Source organism: Podarcis vaucheri, assembly GCF_965113315.1.
Source record: "Podarcis vaucheri genome assembly, chromosome: 1".
Classification (NCBI taxonomy): domain Eukaryota; kingdom Metazoa; phylum Chordata; class Lepidosauria; order Squamata; family Lacertidae; genus Podarcis; species Podarcis vaucheri.
The window spans coordinates 30,526,494-30,534,724 of record NC_138759.1 but is presented as its reverse complement, the minus strand read 5'-3'; the positions used below and the strand labels follow the sequence as shown (position 1 = coordinate 30,534,724).

Sequence of the window (8,231 nt, the reverse complement as noted above, 5' to 3'; positions counted from 1 at the left end):
TTATACACTGTTTAATCATCAAAAGCTCTAGGTGGTTCATCGCTGCTTTTGTAGGCAGTGAGGGGGGCAGGACAGTGATAAGGAGGCAATTATGTACTCCTATTCGCGTGTCATTGTGGTCAGAAGAGGTTCATAAGTCCTTGTTTGCTAATGTGTCCAACAGCATGCCAGGGTATAATTCTCAACAGGGGCAGCATGTCCTGTTCTACTGCCTAAGGTGATCTCTCCCCCCCCCCCGGCCACTGCCCTCGCACTGCTCTACCCCGCTGCTACCTCCCTTACCTGAGAATTGTTGCAGTGCCTGTGAAGCAGTGATGCTACGGCCAATGGTTTCTAGTGAGATCTCATGAGATCTCACTGAAATCTCATGAGATCTCATGCACTCAAGGTCTCATGATATTTTGTTGAGATCTCACAAGATCTTACCAGAAGCCAGCATCACTGCCAGTGCCACTTTTCTGCCCATGATGGAAGAAGCTGGAAGGGTGGGGGCACTGCTTGATGGGCAGGCCAGCCCTGCTTCTCAGACATGTGTCAACTAGAGAGATGAGACGTGAGCACTGAAGATGGGTGGAAATATTTGCACCAGTATTTCAACCCACTTACGACTATTTCTTAGGAGTACTTTGACTTTCTGGTTATCAGAAGATATAAAAATGAAAATAATAGATGCTCTTAAAATACACTGCCTTGTTGAAAAAAATGTTAGTTTGGTACATTCGTAAGTTAGCCTTTGAATTTTCTTAAGTGAATCTCCCCTTGCAGATCCATAACTCTCATTATGCTTTCCTTCTAAAACCTGAATCAACATGTTCGGAAGCACAGCTATGAGAGGATGCAAAGCTCTGTTTTGTGCAAGTCTGGTAGCAGGTAAATTTTGATTTCCCTCTAACTTCCTTTCACTTTTTGTTATGGCTGCTGTGCTGCTAGATCTTTAGTTAGAGGTATGCTGATTCATTTCCTTATCTTACTATCTTGACAGCACTACTTCCTGGTTGTTGGGTTTCTTCTCATTTCCTGCAGATTTGCAGAAGAACAAGAAGAAAAAGATGAAGTGAAGCAAGCCAGAAAGCAAGTGACAGGATAGAAGTACCGGTAGCTGTTTCAAGAGACACAAACGTGCTGCCACTTTTCTCTCTCTTCACGCTGTTATCTATAGAGTGCAATGAAGCCCCATCAGAGACAGGAGAGACACAACTGTCAGAACAACTGCAGAGCAGGTAAAACATTTGCCATCTCTTAGAAACATTGAATCATAGGGTTGGGAGGGACCCAAGGGTCATCTAGTCCAACCCCCTGCTATGCAGGAATCCCAACTAAAGCATCCATGACAGGTGGCCATCCAATCTCTGCTTAAAAACCTCCGAGGAAGGAAAGTTGACAATGTTCCACTGTCAAGCACTTCTTAATGTCAGAAAGTTCTTCCTGATGTTCCATCAGAATCCCCTTTCTTGGACCTTGAATCCACTGGTCTGAGTCCTACCCTCCAGAGCAGGAGAAAACAAGCTTGCTCCATCTTCATGTGACAACCCTTAAGATATTTGAAGATGGCTATCACATCTCCTCTCATTCTCCTCTTTTCCAGGCTAAACATACCCAGCTCCTTCAACCGTTACTCATAAGGCTTGGTTTCCAGAAACCTTGATCATCTTGGTTGCCTTCCTCGGCACACGTTCCAGCTTGTCAACATCCTTCTTAAACTGTGGTGCCCAGAACTGGACACAATATTCCAAGTGTGGTCTGACTAAGGCAGAATAGAGTGGTACTATTACTTCCCTTGATCTGGACACAATACTTCTGTTGATGCAGCCTAGAATAGGGTTAGCTTTTTTGCTGCTGCATCACACTGTTGACTCATGTTAAGCTTGTGGTCCACCAAGACTTCACATGCACTACTAGTAAGCCAGGTGTCTCTCATCTTATATTTGTGCATCTGGGTCTTCCTACTTAAGTGCAGAACCTTACATTTGTCTCTATTGAAATTTATTTTGTTGGTTCACTTTTCCAATATGTTTAGGTCATATTGAATCCCGGTTTTTCTCTTCAGCTTTAGTTACCCCCTCCCAATCTGGCATCATCTGCAAACTTTATGAGCATCCCCTCAATTCCTTCATCCAGGCCCTTCATAAAGACGTTGAACAACAACGGGCCCAGGACAGAACCCTGCAGACCTCACTTGTCACTTTTTCTCAGGAGGGCGAGAAACCATTAATGAGCACTTTTTGGGTTCAGTCAGTCAACTAACTACAAATCCACCTAACAGTTACCTCATCCAACCCAGAGGCAACATGCTTCTTATACCAGTTGCTGGGGATCTCAAGTGGAGAAGGTGCTGTTGTGCTCATGTCTTGCTTGTGAGCTTCTCAATGACATCTGGTTGGCCATGGTGGAAATGAAATGCTGGACTAAATGGGCCATTGGTTAAATCCAGCAGGGCTCTTTTTATGTTCTCATGAGCAAGCAGGCTACAGCAGCCAATACTTTATTTAAAAAAGAGAAAGAAAGATAGTTTAAGGTTTCAGCAGCAGAGAAAATAAAGGAAAGGTCAGGATGGTGCTGGATGGTAGTGCCAGAGTTGCAGAAGTGGAAGAGCAGCTGAACGCCTAGTATCCCTCAGGGAAACAGCAGTGATTGAAAAAGGCAACAGCAGGCAGCTCAATATGGGTGGGTTTGTTTTCATTAGCAACAATCATGATAATATTTCTCTCCATGCTCCACTGCCTTTGTCCTTTTTTCTTCTTTTTTTTCCTAGAGTGAGCATTTGGAGTCAGTGTTTCTGCTATAACTAGGTCAGGGAGCCTAAGTAGGTCACGTTGTCTTTCTAAACGTGGTAAATCTGGAAGTGAAGCGAGGAGGAATGGCCTGTAAACAAAAGACAAAGGGCTGGGCTCATGAGTATATGTGCAGGCAGGAGGGCAAACCCAGAGAGATGTGTCATTGGAGCCTGCCATCATCTACAGCTTGGGATGTTATGGAGAGAATAGGGAAGATGGGAAAGGAGACAGAACATGGAAAGTGCTAAGGTGCCACGTGAGCGAATCAAGGGTAGTCGGGGCAGGAACACCATTTGCAAAGTCTGGGCCGCCTACATTGAGCCATCAAACGGAGATTTCATTCTCCATGCCCAAACTAGTAAGTCAAAGCCAATGGGAAATTGGGATCCAGATGCTGGTCATTGTCCACGGGGCAGTTGTGGAGATTGGGAAGGTACAGGGGGAAGACTGGTACTACTGACACCCAGGTGGGGTGAGCTCAGGGATGGCAGGAGCACAAGAGGTGAATAATTCACATTCAGGTCAGTATATTGGAGAGATAAAGCAGATGTCCAGAAAGGAAGGGTCATGGCTCAGTGGTAGAGAGCCTCTGCTTTGCATGCTTTGCATGCAGAAGGTCCCAGGTGCAGTTACCTGCATTTCCAGGTGGGCTGTGAGAAACCCCAGCCTGAAAATGGGCTGCGAATTAGTGTAGACAATACGTATTGCGCTGTATAGGCCAGTGGTCTGAATTGGTATAAGAAAGCTTCCTATGCATACAGAATAGCCATTGGAATGCTGGAATAAGAACAAAAGGACAGCAGTAGGAGCTTCAGGAGGAACAATGAGAGGACACCTAAAAACTATTATTCTGCAGTATTTATACTGGGAGCAGACAATCAGTGCCCATACTGCAGCCAGTTCTGTAGTGCTTTCTGTTCTCGCATCATATGCCTGTAAAGTAAAGTATGAGTAACATGCAACACTTCATGCAACACTGCATCTGATATGGACAAAGAGCTTGGTAACCAACCAAACTTTCTTTAAGGTTTTCATCAGGCAATCTCTAATGCTCCCAAAACTTTGGAAAACATTTAAAAACAACAGAAACGAGAAGCATTTCAGAACGCAATGTTGTATATGACTCCGAAAATATCCAGTCCAAGGGCTTCTGCTTGTTCCATGCTTTCTAGACATGGCCCGAGTGCTTTTCTGTTCCTCCTGCCACATTCCCCGGGAAAACCTGCTCTTTAGTGCTGATTTGGAGCAAACATCAGTCTGTGAAAAACCCGATTGATATTTTGATATTTGCTACAATTCAGCAGTAGTGAGTGGGTTTTCCCTTGGGAAAGTGGTGGGACAAGTGGAAGTCTGGATAAGTTACTGAAGTCCTGGCAACAATTGGCCTCACTGGGAAACAGGTGTGGGTAGGTGGGAGTATCTAAGGAGAGACCCAGCACTGGAATGTTCATTATACAATATACAGTGTATTGCCATTCTCAGCTAGGGAAAGGGGGAAGAGTCAATTCATATTTAAAGCTGAATCTACCTCATCTGCACTCATAGCTGTCAACGTTTTCCTCTTTTTAAGGGAAATTCCATTATTCCGAATAGGATTCCTCACAAGAAAAAGGAAAAGTTGACAGTTGTGTCTGCACTTTCAGAAACAATAAGCAATTTATTTATTTTTTTGCAATGCAGTTTTCCAGCCATTTAATGTGTACAAAATATGTACGGTATATTAAAGTAAAGCAGGGGTGGGGAAACTTTGGCTCCATGAGATAGATTATTATCAGGATTGGCCTTGCAGGACAAATTTGACAGGTGAGTGGGACCACGTGGTCTCTCAATGATATGATTTCATGTGATTGACAGAGGAATGTGGCTGCCCACCCGGCAAATGCACAGTATTCCAAATTTTCCTCTCGCCCTTTAAGCTCCCAATTGCAACATTTTAAAGGGAATGTGGGGAAACTTGTAAAGGCTTTATGACAGCCCCCATGCTCACATTTCAGCCTGAAATATGAGTGCAGGGACTGCCTTAACATTTTGCAAACATAATTGTGAAGGAAGTGGTTGATTCAAATAGTGTTTTTGAGAAGTACGGTACATTAAGGTAGCAACCCCACTGCCCTTTCAGCTGAAATGGAGTGCTGGGGATGCCTTAAAGCACTTCTCAAACATGATTCTCAAAAGAGGATGAGGCCAATCTTCCTTTGAGTGAGTAGGTGGCAGTGGGTGGGGTGGTCAAGATTCCCCAACCCCACAGCTGCAGTCCACTTACTTAAAGGGTGGGTGCTGTCTGAAGCAGCTACTCACTTCTCCTTGGGAAGTAGAGTGGGATGGATGCTTCAAAAAGCACTCCTGAGAACTGCTTTTAGGCAGCCCCAGTTCTTCTGTTTCAGCTGAAGCAGGATCATGGGCACTGCCTTACATCACTTCTCAAAAGCACTGTTTGAAACAGCTTGTGTGCTTCTTACACCCACTTGGTGAAGTGCACGGGCTGCTTTAAACAGCAATTCTGAGAAGCACTTTAATCCGCTCTCATCAAATGATGAGTGAGGATTGAATCCTGCTGCCTTGACTGTGTGATCCTGCTTGCTGCTGGGAACAGGTCATATAGCCAAGGCAGGATGAAACTGTGTTCTCCTGTTCATGGGCTCGTGTGTGGGTGGATGTAGTTTGGGGAACATGGCTCAAGCAGGTCAAGATAGGATAACATTGCATATAATACTGAAAATAACATTCAAAAATGTATTATATTAGAGAAAACATAAATATTAGGCAAAATAAGCTTTGCAAAAATGTGTAAGACAAAAATTGCATGCAACATTTGTATATTAGGACAAATTCACACTAAAAGGCTGATAAATTTTCATGTGGAATTTTTAAAAAAATCACAAACTGATGTGGAAATGTGGAGAACTGAACTTAAAATTGGAAAAATGACAAACTGAGAGAAAGTGAAATTGATAAGTTTGCCCATTCCTATTCTCAGCTATAAAAAATTCTTTATTTAGAGCACACACATATCCCAGTTTGCATGGCATGTGTACAATGTAGGCATGAACGGTAGTTTGTTTTAACACCAACTGCTGCAGTTTTTTTTATTACTTGTGTTAAGGTTGCGGGGTTTTTTTTGGCTTAGAGACAATACTTTAGAGGTGGATTCTGCTGACCATATGTGTCTAGGCTATCATTGTAAACTGTCAGAAGACGAAGAGCTAGAAGATGAACTAACAATCCAAAAGGAAGAAGGTGACAGGCTTTAACCAAAAAAAAAAAAAATTTTTTTGCATGTCCCACATTATAAGACAAACCATTCATTGTATCTGGAAAATTCATCCCCCACAATGTTTAATGCCTGCTGTTCGTTAGAGCTGACAGTGATTCCTGCCAGAAAGAAAGAGTTGTATGAGTCTGATGTGAAAAAATAGCTGCTTTGACACAAAGGGAGGGGTTTCTCCCACATTTATAGCATTTTTTTGTCTTGTGTCCCCATCTTCTATGTTTATGGCACATTAGGGCCTTGGCAAGTTGAAAATTATGCATAGGCCACCTCCTTTGACTGCCCTGAAGGAGCTCCTAAAACTAATGTTCCATGTAAATGATTCCCGTTGCTCCATCTGTGGCTCCTTGATGCTCCTATCACAATGACAGTTAATGACTCTCCTTTTCTGAGTGGCAAGGGGGCAAAAATGTTGCTTACTGTGCCAACAAATGTTATATTTATGCCCATGCTCTTCTTTTCGTACGACAACTCTAGAATTCTAGATGTCTTGGGGAAATGATTCTAACTTCTCCTTGGCAATGCATGAACCTCAGGTAATGGATTCATCAGCTGGATTCTAAAGCTTTGGGATGCATGCATTGGCCTGCACTGTTGCTGGTAAAAACCAGTGGTCTGCAGTGTTGTACACAAGCAGAATCTAAGAACTTGCACATTTGAGGAGCAAGTTCCCAGTCTCAGTGACCGCTGTAACAATGTTCACCCGAACATGCCCCTTCACACTTTCCTGCTCAGCATAAGAAACCTTTGTCTGAAAAGGTCAGTGCTGGATTAGGGCACCAGTAAAGTAAGGACACAAGAAAGAAAGAAAGAAAGAAAGAAAGAAAGAAAGAAAGAAAGAAAGAAAGAAAGAAAGAAGAAGGAAGGAAGGTAGGTAGGAAGGTAGGAAGGAAGGAAGGAAGGAAGGAAGGAAGGAAGGAAGGGGAAAGGATTTGACATTAAAAAAAATTGAAGCAGTCGCCATGGGAAAAATCAGGACTTTCTTACACACCAGTACATACTTTCCCCACATTTTGTGTTCTTCTTTTGTTGCTTATCCCCGCCTAAACCAGGGGCATCCTACTAATGTAGATTGAAATAATGTGAGAAAATCAGATCCTGCCAAGAGTCGCACATGATATATGTGTAGATGGATTTCATCATACATGTAAGTTTTATGTCATTTTGAAAAGTACATTCTTATTTTCTGGTTTTTGTTTTGAATTACACAAGAGGGGGCACACCATAATCTTTTCCTTACTTAGGGCCTCTAAAGGTCTTAATCCAGCCCTGAAGAAGATATCGTAAAATGCCCATCTGATCAGAAGTTGCATCAGATCACCCTTTACAAGGTGCCTCTAAACGCCTGACATGCCAAAAACACATACGATTTGGGAGATCTTTGATCAGATCATTTAAAATAACAATTTAAAAACAGCTAGGGGTGTTTAGGAATCAAATTGCCTCCTTGGGCAGTGTAGTTTCTGGGGCCTATGCAGTGCCTAGGGGCAGTTCATATAAGCTCTCCAGATATCCAAATAGGTATCCACATGAACTTGACAAATATGTTTGAATATAGCCAGGGCACTGAGGTCATCAGACCCTTGCATAAGCTATGGGAGGTATTTATCCTTCCAGGTTTGAAGTATAAGTCTCTTGGTCAGTATAAGGGCTCATAATGGCCACTTTAAAATTTTGCACTCACCACAAACTCCACTGGGATTGGTTCCACTGAGCAATTCCCAAGTGGAGCCAATCTCTGCTGAAAGTGGAGCTTGCAAGACCTGCTTTCGGCAGGAATCTTTGCAGCCCTGGCTTGGATTCAAACCATTTCTGGGGGTGGGGAGAAAGCATTGGGGGTGCCTATGATACTTCCTTTGATGATGAACCACCTGCCATCATATAACGTCAGATGATCAACAGGTGGATAGCCAAGCCCAGCTGAAAAACTGGTCCACAGAAGGTGGGTCAGTTCTGAATCGAGCCCACTGGTTGGATCCAGTCCGCCACCCTGTCTTATCCTAGGACGGCTAATTTTAGTCAGGGGTCTTTGGTGAGCGACCACCTGCTAACTACATACTTATTAACATTTGAACTCTAAAAGGTGAGTGAAACAAGACAGGGCTGACTGTAGGCAGATGGGTGACAGCTGCCATCCAAAATAATGTACCTTTTGCTTTGGCACTGCCCCTTCAGTTTCTTCCTTGTCC

At 43.3% G+C, this 8,231-nt stretch overlaps 1 long non-coding RNA gene across 1 annotated transcript; it reads left to right on the top strand.

Annotated features, from left to right (window-relative positions):
* Nucleotides 1-651: 651 nt before the first annotated feature.
* Nucleotides 652-3,227, top strand: LOC309535185. The gene is made up of 3 exons (XR_014221077.1): nucleotides 652-870; nucleotides 1,160-1,220; nucleotides 2,048-3,227. It is a non-coding gene; the product is annotated as an uncharacterized lncRNA (long non-coding RNA).
* Nucleotides 3,228-8,231: the final 5,004 nt, after the last annotated feature.